At 43.0% G+C, this 18,149-nt stretch overlaps 1 protein-coding gene across 2 annotated transcripts in view; it reads left to right on the forward strand.

The window, feature by feature from the left end:
- Positions 1–18,149, forward strand: part of LOC124805464 (iron-sulfur cluster assembly 2 homolog, mitochondrial-like) — a 35,967-nt gene that overhangs the window by 6,356 nt on the left and 11,462 nt on the right. The gene's annotated exons all lie outside the window — the stretch shown is intronic.

Below are 18,149 nucleotides of genomic sequence, written 5' to 3' on the forward strand. Positions count from 1 at the left end.
GGGCCCATACTAAATAGGCCTAACAGGGGACATTTAATGTATAAAAAGAAGAGAAGCAGAAGAGGTTACATGTTTACCTGACTCATGTGTGATCATTATGGAGATTCTTAAAAATCTGAACTGGCAGATGCTTGAAGATAATCAGTTATCTCCTCAAAGCCTACTTATAAATTTTCAAGAACCAGTATTAAGTGAAGAGTTTAGGAATATACTGTAGTAGCACTTTGTGTCTTGCACCCCTAGTGACACTAAAGACGAGGTTAGACTGATTACAGCACGCATGCTCTCCCTCTTCCCCCTCTCCTCTCCCCTCTCCCCCCTTTCCTCCTCCCATCTCCTATTTCCCTGTGCCATCCCCCCCCCCCCCCTCTCTCTCTCTCTCTCTCTCTCTCTCTCTCTCTCTCTCTCTCTCTCTCTCTCTCTCTCTCTCTCGTTTGCTTTCTCTAGCAGCCACATGCAAATGGAAAGTAACCTTAGATCTTCAGGCCAATACTCTTCATTTGAAATTTGAACTTTTTGGTGATAAAAGTGACCCTTGTCCCATTAACTACTGAAATGATTAGTTTGTTGTTAGTGGAGATTGTATTTTTGCATTTGTATCTGGTCACACTTACCCCTTGCAGTATTTGGGCAACTAAACATGTGCTTCAGATCATGTATTGTGGCACGTGATGATTACCACGTACAAGGTTAACAGTTAAATGTAACATGCAACACATTGTTATCAAACTGATACAAAAATGACTGCTGATTGTATTACTTGCTGAAATAACAAAAATTCTGCTTCTCGTGTGCTCAACCCCAGCCCCTTCCATTATTGTGTAACATAAAACTTGTAGGTTGAATTGTGGCAGATGTTAATTATGGTTTTAACACACTCAAGTCCATAAGCTGAATTATTTCAAGCATTCTTTTCATTATGTCTGTCTGTGACTCAGTGCCTCCCACATATGTTGGGTAGCAATCCAACCTTTGCTTATTGTTGTTAAATCATGATCTTAGAGTGACTGTTGGTTGTTTCAGAATGACTTGGCAGTTTTATATTTGGCTGTTTGCTTTGAATATGGATAAATGTAACTTAAATGTAGCTAAATAAAAGGGTATCAGACAGTTACATAGAGGACCAATTCCTAACATCTTTGCTGAGGGAATATGGAACGGTGCAGAATGAGTCCAATCAGTTCTGTTGTTGGTTCCTAAAATACTATCAGCTGTACACTACAAGCAGGACCCCTTGTGCTCTACAAGGGGCACATTAACTTCTCTGATCAGCACAGCCAGCAAACCTATTCCTGTTTATGTTGGAAACTTCACAGGATTGTGTGTGGTCTGGTCTGGTGTGATCTGGTCTGTTTTACCATCATCTGTTGGAAAACTGCGACAGCTAGAGGCAGTGACTTGGAACACTATTACTCTGTTATAGAGTGCCACAGTGGTTGAGTGCCCACCAAAGGAGATGGACTTGGATGGCCATTAGGTGGCATTGTGGCCATGGAGCACTATGCTCACATGGCGAGAGCGCCACCGTCTCACTACTTGAGTACCCATCCAGTAAGGTTCCACACGGCTGATAGGCAGACCCCCCAGCACAGTTCAGTGCTCACAGTTGATATTGTCGCATCTATTTTCTTTGTACTGGGACTGCTTGAAAACTACTTGCTTGTCACCCTGTTATTCTCTCTGATTGTGTCTTGGATTTATTGCTCAGCTGTTCTTGGTGTTATTGTCGTCATTATGGCAAAGACTTTGCGTATCACTCATGTCATCTAGTTTGCTTGTCCTTGTCCTGGTCTGTCATCTTGCGTGCAGTCTGTCTTACACATTTCACTCCCCTACTGTTAGTTTGGGTTACTCTTCTCCACCCGGTTCTCCCACCTGGCGGCTTCCTCTGTTTCTCCACTTCTTCCGGTGTTTCTCCACTTCTTCCGGTGTTTCTCCATTTCATCCGGTGTTTCTCCACTTCATCTAGTGTTTCTCCACTTCTTCTGGGGCTCCAGTGTTGCACCGATATCTGGCTACCTGTGGATGTAGTGTTGGTGATGAGGAAAAGGGAAATCATTTAGTAGCATGGCGGCTATACTGGTTTGCCTGCTGCAGCAGCTCCAATTAGAGTTGTTACAATAATAGCTTCAAATGGACAAACTCATTGCACACAAGGCAGAGATACATCAGGCTCCAACACTTCCTGCTACTGACACTTCGCTACATCCCCCGTTGTTTCCGCCTATTGATGGTGCTGAGGAGGACTGGGACACTTACTTGTATCACAATCAATATTTATGTCTTGTGCTGCACCAGAAACTTGCTTCCAAAAGTTGGCCTAACTGTCAAACACTGTCACACTCTCCTTTCAGGAGATACACTTTCTGCTATTATTCCCAAAGATACCATGTGGTTGCCTCCAGGCTCAAGTTCTGTCAATACCATAAGCAACCAGGACAGTCATACCACTCATGGTTCACTGACTTGCAAGGTCTCAGCCACAAATGTGATTTCATTTGCTTCGTATGTGGATTCTTTGATTTGTGATGTGGTGGTCCAACTTGCACGGATCTGGAGGTCTGCACTGCAGTGTTGAAACTAAATAACTCCTCATTGGGGGACATTTTGCACATCGCATACTCGTTCAAAATTGGACAGTCTGCTGACAAACAACTCATGGTGAGGCGACAAGATGTGGCTGTTGGGGCACCTCCACACGCTTCACTTTCACACTGCAGGAAAGGACAGCCCCAAGTTGCAGCACCAGTGTGATTCCTCCCTGTCTTAAGTCACTGTGGCTTCTGAGTTTCTCATTGCAGATCTCAGAGACCACTCCCTTCATGCTCATAGCGATTTTTACACTCACTCCCTGGTGGATTGCCCTGATCACTGGGGGTCCTGCACACTTTGTCGCAAAGAGGGCATCTTTGGTCGATGTATCATAGCTGCATAACTCACCCCGGCCCACGAGCGCATCAGGACACCATACATGCATTGCAGTCAGAAGTCCTGCAGGGTGACAATTTCAAGAAGAGGTTACATCTTGCGTACCATGTTTATAACAGGCACATCTGTCTTCACGTGGACATGGGAGCAACAATCTATTTCATCAAATTGGACAACATATGCATGACTGGGCTCATCCGAGTTGTTTGCACCCTCACAGCATTTGGTGGTCTATGGAGACAGTTCTGTTGCCCTTGGTGGGCAGTTCTTGGTAACAGCAGCCTACAAATACATTACATGGCTCATTGTGTTATTTTTTGTCGACTACCCATTGGCTGCTAACATTTTTGTCCTTGGTGTCTTTGCACTGTTTGGGTTTACTATCTGCGATGAAGTCAGAGCTGTATCCAGTGCAGTCCCCTTTCAGGAACTGGACAATCTTTACTTGGCATTTACATCACTGTTCAACTGGATTTGGGCTGTGCTTTGGATTTTCAGGTGCACATCACCCTTTGACTTGGTGCCACACTTCGGTTTACCATTTCAGTGGCTTTATATACTGCAGTGAAGTAGGAGTTTCGTTGTCTCCAGTTTCCTGGAGTTGTTGAGCCTGTGAAATCTAGTGTATGGGCTCAACCCCCTTCATCGTACTCAAGAAGCCCAATTGTTCTCTTTATGTGGGGATTTCAAGGCTACCATTATTGCTCAATTGCTGGTTAAAACTTGTCCTATACTTCGGACAGAAGAACTTCTTCACAAACTAGTTGTTAGGGAATACTACTCCGAGATCGACCTTACTGATGCTCACCTTCAATAGCCTTTAAATGAGACATCCCAGAACATTGTTGTCTTCAGTATGCCCTTTGGATTATCTAAGTAGAAGCGACTTCCATTTGGCATTGCCTCAGCTCCAGCAATTTTTCAAAGGTATCGGGAACAACTGACACTGCAATTCCATCTGTGAATTATCTGAATGATCCTATTCTTACGGGACCCTCCTGCTTGGAGCATTTACAAAATCTCTGCTCCCTCTTTACAACTCTGCCAGATGCTGGTCTGCATCATTTGGAGAAGTATAGATTTTTTCACCCAGCAGTGGAGTATTTGGGGCATTGGTTAGCCAAAGATGGAATCAGGTCTACCGATCGAAATGTCTCCTCCATCAATTTCCTTACCTGCCAAGGAACGTACCTGAACTGCATGTGTTTTGGCTGAAGGCAGTTTTTACTCCAAATTCCTACTCCAAGCAGCCCACAATGCACAAAAGAGGTTCCCTACAACTGGACCCCTGCATGTGACCAGACCTCTACCCAATTACAAACCGTGATCAAATCTGCCCCTTGTTTCATGCCATTCTCTCCAGAATGTCCATTGCTTTTGGCAGCCAATGCATGCTGCATTCGCCTGTAGCATTGGGACATTTCTGACGTACAGGAAAAAGGATGGCTCTGAACAGCCAATTGCATACGAATCCAGGTTGTTGACACCTGCACAGAGCAATTTCTCACAGATCGAAAAGGAGGCATTGGTGATAATGTTTACCATTTAAAAAATTCATGTCTACCTTTTCAGGACAAAGTTATCTCTAATTACAAATAACAAACTCTTGGTTACATTATTCTAACCCCAATCCAACATCCCAGAGTGAACACCTCTCTACCTCCAGCATTGGGCATTGTTCCAGAGTGCATACAATTATACCAGCTGGCTTAAGCCCTTGCACAACATTCTAATGCCAGCACCTTGTTACATCTACCCAGCCCTGTGTTTTGACCAACATGGGGTCCTCAGCTTCTGCATCAATACTGTACGACACTATATGTGGGCTGGTTTCCCCATCATGATCACACATATCACCACTGCCACACACCACAAACCACTCTGCAGCAGGTTTGGCAATAGGTGATCTGTGGCGGCCAACCTGACTCATCCACTGGTTGGCAACCATGCTGAATCCTTGGAAACCCAGTTGCCACAGGCTCTCAGTTCTCAATGAGTCATTCTTTTGAATACTGAGACAGACACAATCAGGTAATCCTTCCAGCCAAATTGTAGAAGTCAGTCCTGTGCTTGCTGCTCCAAGAACATTGGGGAATGTTCGACATGATGGTGTTGGGTTGCTGATACGTATACTGGCAGGGTATCAATAGCGATGTCAAGAGTGTGGTCCATGGCTGAAGGGTGTGCCCAGCACCGAGCAGTACCACCACAATCATCTGCTCCCTAGCCTGCACCCCACTGTCTCTGGGACTGTATCGACCTCAATTTTGTGGGCCCATTTTTGGGGTCAAAGTAGTTGCTCATCGTGGATGCCTATTTAAACTACCCATATGTGGTACAGAAGGTGTCCACATGATCAACGTTGCTCCCACTGCCTGCGCACAGGGTTTGGCCATTGAAAGGTTACCTCACACTTTGGTCTCCAATAATGGGCCGCAATTCATGGTGTCTGCATTCTAAGGGTTCTGTTTGGCCACTGGCAAAAAACATGTACTCTGCTATCTGTTCCATCATTCCGCAAATGGTCAAGTGGAACATCTCATTCAGACCTTTAAGCAACAAATGAAGGAAGCTGTCAAATAATCTGCCTCTCCATTATCCCTCACCCTGCGTTTGAGTACCTATTGCACCACGTCCGATTGACGGTTGTAGCCCTGCCAAGCTGCTTCACAGGTGGCAACTGCTGGCCCTGCTTTATACTCTGATGACGCCAACCCCTCCCACACTCTCCTCATGGCTATCTCAGCATTACGCACCTGATATGGCTGTGTGGACCTTCTCCTGTGGGAGTACTGAGGGTTGGACACTGGTGATGGTAGTAGAGACCCACGGTCAGGGGCTCGAGTGTCACCACCAAGACCACCTCCAGCCTTGAGCGCAGGTCATCCACTGCCTCCCCCGCTGCCATCCAGTGACCAGGAGACCACAGGAGCAGTGCCACTGGTGACTGCCAGTGACCCTCCATAGCTTGACTGGCACAACATTCTGCGTACATAAGGATTGGGATAACCCTCCAGTGCTCTCACCTCCAGTGGTGTCACAATGGACACTGCTGAACATCCTCTCTGGCCGCAACCGGCAATCAGAGCAACTGGGTTTCGACAATACATCTTTCTCCCACCCACACTGCCCCCCCTCCCCCTCACAGCACAGTCTGGGCCATTTCCACCCATATGTGCCTGTTTTTGTTGGGTGTAGGGTTTGGGGGGGGATCTGTTAGTGGGCACTAAGGAGGTTGAATGCCCACCAGAGGAGATGGATTTAGATGGCTGTCAGAGGGACTCACAGCTGTCACATCTATCTTTGTTGTACTAGGACTGCTTGATAACTACCTTGCTTGACACCTGTTTACGCTCTTTGATCATGTATTGGATTTGTCTCTCTGCTGCTCTTGGCCTATTTGTCATCATTGTGGCAAAGGCTTTGCATAGCACCTTATTGCCATATAGGTTGTTGTTCTTGTTCTGGTGTCTCGTCTTGTCTACAATTTGTCTGTCTCATTTCACTCGCCTTCTATTAGTTTGGGTTACTCTTCCACCTGGGGCATCCTCCATTTCTTCCAGAGCTCCAACACGCACACAGCACCCTTAGATGACAACCAACACCTGTGTGATTTTCTTTATGCACAATTGCAGAATTTCTTTGCAGGCACACGATGCTGTAAAAGATAATGAAAATTTTGTTCTTGACAGCCTGTCCGTAGACGTATGATGCTGCAATTATGATCATAAATATTGAAACACAGTAATGACACACTAGCAGAAACTGATTACAGCAAATGTCAATGTGTATTTTAGATCTGAGAATACACTAAATTAACTGAAACTAATAATTACAATTTAAAAATCTTTGTCTATACTGTTTTGATCAAAAAATTTGCCTGGGAGCTTACCGTTCTGTGGTGAGTATGTGCTCGGCTACCATGGGACCCAGCCTTTATCTTTCTGTGCTGCAAACCTACACTTTGACTATCTTTTACCTCCTCTGACTTTCTGTCGGATGGTCCTTGTGGTTTAGACCCTTCTTGGACTTGTTCACGAATTTGGCCTTGATTTCTAGTTGCACTCCCGGTGCTATCTTCACCTTCTACGCAGAGCCTTCCTGTTGCCACAGTATCTCATGGTGGGAAGCCTTCAAGTACCTGCACAATGGTAACTCTCTGACCGCACAGGGATTGCAGTATTGGTTCCTGCACCGCACACTTCCCACATATGCCTTGGAGTATGTGCCTGTCATGACTGGAGCATGGGGACTGCCGACAGGGGACTGCCGACAAAGGATCACTGGCCACGTAGCCATTTCTTTGCCTGGGTGGCGCCCTTGGGGGAGAGCCCCCTTTTGTAGTGGGTGGCACCATGGCTGATAGTTCACACATGAAGCAACTTAAACTGCCTCCCACTGGTGATAACATGGCCTCAGCAATCTCTTCAAATGGAAAGGCCTCGTATGGTGCAACAAAGTACGATCCCAACATGTTCCCTTCCCTTGCCACACCATGGAAGAAATACAGGAGTAGACAACAAAGAGCAAAATCCTTCCTCCAACACCTGATCTGCGGGGACTCTTTGTTAACCAAAAAGCCTTATTTTTTGTGGAAAACATTGAGGACAAATACGGGGAAGTTGCAGCCGGCTCTGAGAGGAAAAGCGGTTCCCTCCTCATTAAAATGCAATCTCCTTTCCAGTAAGAGGCACTGCTCTCTTGTGGAAACTGAGGTTACATACCCATGACTGTCACTCCCCACAAGAGTCTCAGTATGGTCCGAGCCATCATCTTTCACTGTGACCTCCTTCTGCAATGTGATGATGAGCTGCGGGCCAACATAGAGTGACAGGGTGTGAACTTCATCTGTAGTGTCCATTCATCTGTAGTGTCCAAAGGGGACCAAAGGAAAACAGAGATGCTACTGAGGCCTTCATCTTGGCTTTTGAGGGTGATACATTGCCTGAGAAGGTCAAGGTGATGGTCTACCAGTGTGACATGAAACTCTATATTGCTCCTCCTATGCGATGGTTCAGGTATATGAAGGTCGGACTTGTCTTCCCATAGCACTGCTCACCCTGTCTGTAGGGATTGTGGACATCCGCTGCACGCAAATGTTCCTTGTGGCCCCCCCCCCCCCCCCCCCCATCTGTGCAAACTATAGTGAGCTCCACTCTCCCTGCTCCCCAGACTGCTCTGTTTTTAAGTCTGAGAAGAAAATTCAGGAGTATAAGATCCTAGACAAGCTCACATATCAAGAGGCCAGAAAAAGTATGAGCATCTTAATCCCAGACAGATGTCACAATCGTACGCTACATTTGTAATGTCATGGCCTTCTCTGCCAATGATGCCTCCTTCTGTTGCACCTCTTACAGTAGGCCACCAGAGCTACTCGCTGATATCTGTGGCCACATTCTCCGACATGAGGATCCCCCTCACTGCCAATGCAGAGCCCTCCTGGCGCTGGTTCACTTACTCATAGACCGCCGTAATTTGGCTACTTTGAGGTGCCATCTTACCGCGCCAACTTAGCAGATATTTTGCGTGCGAAGATGGGTTCTATTCATCCATGTACGCTTTCCTTAGGCTTCCATGCTATAGAAAATTTCCCTTAGTAGGATTTCATATAACAATGCAAGTTAGTTTCTTGTTAGTTGGTATTCTTGATATTCACAACAGTTGGTTTACTTTCAGAGGAAGTGATTGTTGATGTCAGTCAGCTGTTATTTATCTTGTAAACTTGCAGTGAGTTAGTGCAGTTCCCTACTGTTCGCACCCAGACTTATAAACGACTAAAAGAATACGTGACTCATCTTTAGAAAGAGTTCTGAATGAAATTTTAGATGAAGATTCTGACTCGGGGAGTGAAAGTGAATATGAGGATGGTGTTATGGAGTATGATTCAGATCGGAAAAGTGATGTGGATGTTAGAGAAGATGAAGATAGCGCAGCTTCAGGCAGTGACCATCAGGATGTTATTGTGGCCAAGTCTGAAAGAAGGTATGTAACCACACAGCCTAGAATTCCTCAGAGGTCTGTTGCTAATATAGTAAGAGAGCAGGCAGGAGTAACTCCAGCTGGTGTTTGCCATTCACCTGGAGAAGCCTTGAAGTTACTTCTTACGCCTGACATCATGGATGTTATAGTAAAACATTCAAATGAAGAGGCAGTTAGGAGAAATGTTACTTCGACTAATGAGAGAGAGTTGTATGCCTTTATAGGAATCCTGATACTTATGGAGGCAAATAAGGACAATTCTGTCAGTGTACACGATCTTTGGTCAGACCTAATGAGTCGGCCAGTTTAACGGGGTATTATGGCAAGAGAACATTTCAAGGAACTTATTGCAATCATAAGGTTTGATGACAAAAGTACCCACCAGCTAAGAAGGGAAGCAGACAAGTTCACAGCAATCCGTGATGTTTTCAACAAAGTGAATGATAGGTTTCCATTACTGTATAAACCAAGGGTCCACCTCACCATTGATGAGGTGCTCAGCTTGTTTAGAGGGCGCTGCCCCTTTAAAATATTTATGAAGGATAAACTGGGCAAGTATGGCATCCTTATACGCAAGATGTCCAATGCAGTTGACAGATACGTCTAGAATATGGAACTCTGGCAGGTAATGTTCAGAATTTGTTGAAAGAAGAACGCGGTTCAGCAGCTGTCGTCAAACATCTGGTAGCACTTGTGAAAAATACTGGACGAAATATTACTACAGACCGATACTACACGTCGGTGGATTTGGTGGAAGAGTTATACCAAGACTACAAAGTTACTACAGTAGGAACTCTCCAGTCAGACAGGAAGCATATTCCAGACATAATGAAGAACACGTCAAATCAAGAGCTATATTCATCAGTGTTCTTGTTCACAGACCCATCAACAGGTAGGCCCCCAGTAACTCTGGTGTCCTACATAGCAAAAACGAAACCAAGTAAAAACTTGCTGATGTTGTCAACAATGCACCAAGATAAAGACACTTTTGGAGGAGAGAAGAATAAAACTGAGATAAATGCATATTATAATTCCACTAAAGGTGGAATTGGTACCTACACCTGCAAGAGGGGAACAATGAGCTGGCCTCTATCTGTATTTTACTCTCTCATCGACATTTGTGCTATCAATGCAACCACCAAATTCTTCCAGCAACATCCAAGATGGAATGAAAAGAAACACAACAAATGGAAACTTTATCTTCTGCAAGCTGGGATGGAACTAGTGAAATTGCAGGTAGAAGAAAGAAGAGCCAATGCAAGAGGGTTATATAACCAAATTGTTCAATCAATGGAGAGTATTCTACAAAAGAAAATCTAAGAAGTGACAACAGATGCACGTCAGCCTCCTGCAGGGAAACGTTGGTGCCATATTTGTGTAAGAGAAACTAAAACAAAGAAGCAGAAGTACAACAGTCTAAGTAAACCAAAACAGTATTGTGGACAGTGTCATAAACATGTGTGTAACACACATTCAGAAAAAAATTGTAAAGTGTGTCTCTTGACTTGAAGTTGAGGACTCAGAGTAGACTATTGTATATGAACACCTCTGTATTTTGTATTGTAATATGTCAATTTTTTATTCACTCAATCCAATATTTATAACAATTAACAACATTTATAAACCGATGCCTTAGTTAAAATACATAAACCATTTGGAAAGTTGTAATTTTTCACAGTTACACTTAGGCTTTCTAGGATTTGGCTTTTGCTACTTGATGGATGAAGGGACTGATGACCTTGCATTTTAGTCCCTTTCACTCCAAACCAACCAACCAGTCAGGCATAAAATTTTGGACTGGATAACCTGCAAATGACTGAAGCAGTTTTTCAGCTTGATACTGATGAACATTTTTAGTCATATGGAGAAACCCATAGTAAAATATTTTTTCTCACATAAGTTCCCACTGTCTACCAGCAGAGCAGAAAGTTGATGGAGGTAGTTGCAATCACATTAGTGTTTTATAACAGTACAACATACCAAGGAGTTGCAAAGTTGTTGGCATTAGTCGCTGACTTCATGGTGTTCATGATTGTGGTTGGTCAGCAATCAGAAATGCCTTTCTCAGCTCTCCATTGTCACCTGATTTAACTACAAGTATTTTTTTTATTTTATTTCAATAATATTGGAAAGTCCTGGGTGGAAAACATTTCACATTTTGGAAAGAGTAGTGGTAACCACTCACCTTATAATTGAGGAGAGATTGGTCAGTAAATACACATAGGACTTAAATGATGCTCAGCTTTCACACAATATCCTCCTTTGGAACTAACAAAGACACACCTACACATCCATGGCTACATTGTCTTTTTGCTGTTTTCTGTCTTGAGTGAGGGGTTGTGTTGGTTCAAGTGGTGCAATGAGGTTGAGAGGGGAAGGGAGGCTGATAAGTGGAAGAGGGACAGCAAAGGAACAGAATAGGGATTGCAGCACCAGTGAGCAAGCCTGTGTACTGGTAGGAGAAATCACATGATGAAGTGGAGGATTGATGGTACTGTTACCGACGACTGTGCCGCTAAAGCGGAGTTATTGATCGCCGTTTTCCGAAATTCCTTCACCAGGGAAGCCGAATAGAATATTCCAGAATTTGAAACACGAACAGCTGCTACCATGAGTTTCTTAGAAGTAGATACCCTAGGGGTTGCGAAGCAACTCTAATCGCTTGATACGGGCAAGTCTTCAGGTCCAGATTGTATACTGATTAGGTTCCTTTCAGATTACGCTGATACAATAGCTCCCTACTTAGCAATCATATACAACTGCTCGCTCACCGATAGATCTGTACCTACAGATTGGAAAATTGCGCAGGTCGCACCAGTGTTTAAGAAGAGTAGTAGGAGTAATCCATCGAACTACAGACCTATATCATTGACGTCGGTTTGCAGTAGGGTTTTGAAGCATATACTGTATTCAAACATTATGAATCACCTTGAACGGAACGATCTATTGATACGTAATCAGCATGGTTTCAGAAAAAAACGTTCTTGTGCAACGCAGCTAGTTCTTTATTCTCACGAAGTAATGGCCGCTATCAGCAGGGGATCTCAGGTTGATTCCGTATTTCTAGATTTCCGGAAAGCTTTTGACACCGTTCCTCACAAGTGACTTCTAATCAAGCTGCGAGCCTATGGGGTATCATCTCAATTGTGCGACTGGATTTGTGATTTCCTGTCAGGAAGGTTGCAGTTTGTAGTAATAGACGGCAAATCATCGAGTAAAACTGAAGTGATATCAGGTGTTCCCTGGGGAAGCGTCCTGGGACCTCTGCTGTTCCTGATCTATATAAATGACCTGGGTGACAATCTGAGCAGTTCTTTTAGGTTGTTCGCAGATGATGCTGTAATTTACCGTCTAGTAAGGTCATCCGAAGACCAGTATCAGTTGCAAAGCAATTTAGACAAGATTGCTGTATGGTGTGGCAGGTGGCAGTTGACACTAAATAACGAAAAGTGTGAGGTGATCCACATGAGTTCCAAAAGAAATCCGTTGGAATTCAATTACTCGATAAGTAGTATAATTCTCAAGGTTGTCAATTCAACTAAGTACCTGGGTGTTAAAATTATGAACAACTTCAGTTGGAAAGACCACATAGATAATATTGTGGGGAAGGCGAGCCAAAGGTTGCGTTTCATTGGCAGGACACTTAGAAGATGCAACAAGTCGACTAAAGAGACAGCTTACACTACACTCGTTCGTCCTCTGTTAGAATATTGCTGCACGGTGTGGGATCCTTACCAGGTGGGATTGACGGAGGATATCGAAAGGGTGCAAAAAAGGGCAGCTCGTTTTGTATTATCACGTAATAGGGGAGAGAGTGTGGCAGATATGATACGCGAGTTGGGATGGAAGTCATTAAAGCAAAGACGTTCTTCGTCGCTGCGAGATCTATTTACGAAATTTCAGTCACCAACTTTCTCTTCTGAATGCGAAAATATTTTGTTGATCCCAACCTACATAGGTAGGAATGATCATCAAAATAAAATTAGAGAAATCAGAGCTCGAACAGAAAGGTTTAGGTGTTCATTTTTCCCGCGCGCTGTTCGGGAGTGGAATGGTAGAGAGATAGTATGATTGTGGTTCGATGAACCCTCTGCCAAGCACTTAAATGTGAAATGCAGCGTAGTCACGTAGATGTAGATGTAGATGATTTGTGAGGGACAGAGAGAGAAAACAGTGGAAAAGGGTGATTACAGAGAAAAGAATGTAGATGAAGACTAATGGAGTTAAGTGAGAGACATGGCTAATGGAGACTGAGGCCAGATAGGTTATGAGACGAAAGGATGTGTTAGGAGGATAATTCCCAGCTATGTAATTACGAGAAGCTGGTGTTGGAAGAGAGGACCCAGGCAGCATGGATTGTGCAGTGGCTACTGGAGTCAAGCCTGTTTTGACACAGCTTGGCAGTGGCCATTCATTTGGTGGACAGCTGGTTGGTGGTTTTATCTGTACAAAGGACTCAGCAGAAATTACAACAGAGTTGGCATACCTTAACACCTTCGGGCTGAGATGCCGTGGTCCATACATGACCTGCTGTGAAAGCCTTCATTCTAAGAGTTGGTATATCATGATTTTTATCACAGGTGGCCCAATCTGTGATCAGACTGATGGGTGTATAGAAATGGTCTTGCACCCGGGTCTTTCACAGGCATATCCAGCAAGAGGTTGAACCAAACTTTTCATAGGTTGGGTGGGCAGCAGAATATTACTTTCAGAACAGTGAGAAGACTGTTCCTCATTTCAGAACATGACAACGAAATGCATTTGAAGCCCTGATGAAGTGTGTGGATAAGGTGCTCCAGTCCAGGCTGACATTAGGTGGTCGTGGGGGAAGGGAATGGTGCCTCTCTTTGCACCTGGTTTGCGGTATTGGTCAGAAAATCATATTTATTTGTGGTTTTCAATGTCTGCCTGTGTGCTGTTAGCTAGTATTACAGAATCTCACTGTAGCTGCTTGCATTTGTGATTTTAAGAAGTTTTGTAGCTCAATTTCATGTGTACAAGACAAAACAAGCTCTTTTATTTATTGGTGAGTAGATTTTTCATTTATCCAGTCACATTAAATTTTCAAAAATTGATTATTTTTTAACTGTTTACGTTACAGATGAGTTGATGTGTTAAATATTTGCCTTTAACCACATAGGCCAGAAAATGTTTAGGAAAGGTTTGAAATTGTTTTAAGTTTGTTGGAAGTCATTAAGTGCTCTCATTATGAAACACTAGATGAATATTGTTGAAACTGAAATCTTATTTTCACTTCTAAAATCTCCATGCCTAAGATTTTTTGGTAGGCACAGACTCATTTCCTTGGAAATTTCTTGGTCATAACCCCCTTTTGTTCTTTTGTTTATTTATTGTATTCATTACACTTTGCTTTGTATTGTTGTTGTTGTGGTCTTCAGTCCAGAAACTGGATGATGGAGCTCTCCATGCTGCTCCATCCTGTGCAAACTTCTTCATCTCCCAGTACCTACTGCAACCTACATCCTTCTGAATCTATTTAGTGTATTCATCTCTTGGTCTCCCTCTACGATTTTTACCCTCCACGCTGCCCTCCAATGCTAAATTAGTGATCCCTTGATGCCTCAGAATATGCCCTATCAACCAATCCCTTCTTCTAGTCAAGTTGTGCCACAGATTTCTCTTCTCTCCAATTCTATTCAATACCTCCTCATAAGTTATGTGATCTACCCATCTAATCTTCAGCATTCTTCTGTAGCACCACATTTAAAAAGCTTCTATTCTCTTCTTCTCTAAACTATTTATCGTCCACCTTTCGCTTCCATACATGGTTACACTCCATACAAATAGTTTCAGAAATGACTTCCTGACACTTAAATCAATACATGATGTTAACAAATTTCTCTTCTTCAGAAACGCTTTCCTTGCCATTGCCAGTCTACATTTTATATCCTCTCTACTTCAACCATCATCAGTTATTTTGCTCCCCAAATAGCAAAACTCATTTACTGCTTTAAGTGTCTCATTTCCTAATCTAATTCCCTCAGCATCACCCGACTTAATTAGACTACATTCCATTATCCTCGTTTTGCTTTTGTTGATATTCATCTTATACCCTCCTTTCAAGACACTGTCCATTCCGTTCAGCTGCTCTTCCAGGTCCTTTGCTGTCTCTGATAGAATTACAGTGTAATCAGCGAACCTCAAAGTTTTTATTTCTTCTCCATGGATTTTAATTCCTACTCCGAATTTTTCTTTTGTTTCCTTTACTGCTTGCTCAATATACAGATTGAATAACATCGGGGATAGGCAACAACCCTGTCTCACTCCCTTCCCAACCACTGCTTCCCTTTCATGCCCCTCGACTCTTATAACTGCCATCTGGTTTCTGTACAAATTGTAAATAGCCCTTTGCTCCCTGTATTTTACCCCTGCCACCTTCAGAATTTGAAAGAGAGTATTCCAGTCAACATTGTCAAAAGCTTTCTCTAAGTCTACAAATGCTAGAAACGTAGGTTTGCCTTTCCTTAATCTTTCTTCTAAGATAAGTCGTAGGGTCAGTATTGCCTCACGTGTTCCAACATTTCTACGGAATCCAAACTGATCTTCTCCGAAGTCGGCTTCTACCAGTTTTTTGATTCGTCTGTAGCGAATCTGATAGTTCACTAAATTTCACATCTGTCAACACCTGCTTTCTTTGGGATTGGAATTATTATATTCTTATTGAAGTTGGAGGGTATTTCGCCTGTCTCATATGTCTTGCTCACGAGATGGTAGAGTTTTGTTAGGCCTGGCTCTCCCAAGGCTGTCAGTAGTTCGTGGAATGTTGTCTACTCCCAGGGCCTTGTTTCCACTTGGGTCTTTCAGTGCTCTGTCAAACTCTTCACGCAGTATCATATCTCCTATTTCATCTTCATCTACATTCTCTTCCATTTCTATAATATTGTCCTCAAGAACATCGTCCTTGTATAGACCCTCTATATACTCCTTCCATCTTTCTGCTTTCCCTTCTCTGCTTAGAACTGGGTTTCCATCTGAGCTCTTCATATTCATACAAGTGGTTCTCTTTTCTCCAAAGGACTCTTTAATTTTCCTGTAGGCATTATCTATCTTACCCCCTAGTGATATGCGCCGCCTCCTGATAACAACGTCCTCCTGAGTAGTCCCCGCCCGTAGATCGGAATGGGGGACTATTTTACCTCCGGAATATTTTACCCAAGAGGACGCCATCATCATTTAACCATACAGTAAGGCTGCATGCCCTCCGGAAAAATTATGGCTGTAGTTTCTCCTTGCTTTCACCCGTTCGCAGTACCAACACAGAAAGGCCGTTTTGGTTGGTGTTACGAGGCCAGATCAGTCAATCATCCAGATGCTTCTTATTAAGATATAATAAAAGTTGTTCCCTTGTATTTGTGTGTCTGAATTTGAAATCAGTAGACCTTGATAGGTTAAAAGCACCCAATTTAATCACAAAATTTCGGCACAGAAGTTTATCACGTCTTTTGTGCGATATGCGATTCGAGTTGCCTCATGTACAATTTTTCTACGCAATGTGGGGCGAAGGAATTGCAAGAAGCATCATGAAATTCAATGGCTCTAATTTCCAGCGTGGAAATTTCAAATTTGAGCTTTGTTGGACACCTAAAGACTTTGAGATGTGGTGAATGTTCAGAGAGCAAAACCCGATGATTTTACGACATCTGTTGGAAAGCTTTGGTAAAAGACAATGCTTGTTTGATGTGTTGCATTTAGACTGCAGCTAAGTTCTAACAGCTCAGATTTTTTTATGGTGTATGCTGCAGCTCGTGAAATTGGAGAAATTGTACGTGATTCATAAACAGACTCGCTCTCTCTCCAAGAGGGTCCACAAGTACAAATGAATGCAAGTGATCCTGCGTCGCAGCATGTCATGAAAGCAAATCAGCATCAGAAGCCTTCCGACAAACTTCCATGCCCTAGTCACATGCTTGGCCATTGTGCCTGGAGATCAGCAAACATCATGAAAGCATATCAGCATCAGAAGCCTTCCGACAAACTTCCGTGCCCTAGTCACATCCATGGCCATTGTGCCTGGAGATTAGCAAACGGTTCTGAAATTACAAGAGTGGCTCATCTCCAAAGAAAAACGATTGAATGACATGGTGAAGGCATCCCAAATTCCTGGCAACAGCTTCTTGTCAAGGCTGGAAGAAAGAGCATACATGTGCGAAGAAGAAGAAGAAGAAGAACACGAATCAGGCAAATTGAAGGAGAAAATTTACTTGCTGGATCTGTGGGAAGGAAGGCTGGCTGTCAGAAGCTGCCATTCTAAGAACTAGAAAAATAGTGAGTAAAACAGAGATAATGTGAATGCATTCGGTATTACCGACTGAAGGTCATACAAAAAAGTTCTGCATGGTAAAGTGATTGTGAGTAAGCTGAATATTAATGTAAGCAATGTCTGGATTACTGACAGCGGAGCATCACAGCCCATCACTTTTCAGCGAGAATGGTTCAGTGAAATTCCCAGGTGTCAAAACACTGAAATTTCACTTTGTGATAATGCTGGATGTGAAGTGAAGGGAATTGAATGAATTGAAATAAAGAAATTATAAACAGGCATTGGGAAGACAGATGAATTAATGATATACTACATGCCCCAAAAATATGGAAGGATACATTTTCTGTCAGTGTTTGTGCGATGAAAGGTATTGAGATGAGATTTGTAGGTAAGTTTGTAAACATTGCTCATAACGTGTGTTGTTGATTAAGGAATAAAAAAAGAAAATGAGATTTGCAGAATATTTTTTGTGTCAAACGCCTAGTGTGATGTGAATTTATCAACCACGAATGACCTCTAAATGTGGCAAAATAGTGGGTTATATAAAAGTCAAATTGATTGTGAATTTCATCAAAACAGATTTTATTGAAGGAATAAATGTGTCTGATGTAGTGTCATTCTTTTGTAAAGTTCATCAATATGAAAAGTCTCACTATTTGCCTTTTAACAAGAAATGGAAGCAAGAAATTCGGAAATGGGCAATTTTATAAATAGCAGTGCATGCAGACTAAAGCAGGTTGAATAACTCAATGGTGCACAGTATTTTGTAACATTCATGAGTTACACATCTTATTGTTGTCAAAGTCTATTTCTTGAGAAACAAAACTGACAATTTTGAGTGTTTCAAGGAAATTGAGATGATGATGTCAAAAAGGCTATCCACAACATTGAAGACCCAGAGGATCAATCGAGGGATGGAGTACTTGAACAAGAAGATGAAGAGCTATCTCATGGAGCATGG

Source organism: Schistocerca piceifrons, chromosome 1, assembly GCF_021461385.2.
Source record: "Schistocerca piceifrons isolate TAMUIC-IGC-003096 chromosome 1, iqSchPice1.1, whole genome shotgun sequence".
In the NCBI taxonomy this organism is placed as follows: domain Eukaryota; kingdom Metazoa; phylum Arthropoda; class Insecta; order Orthoptera; family Acrididae; genus Schistocerca; species Schistocerca piceifrons.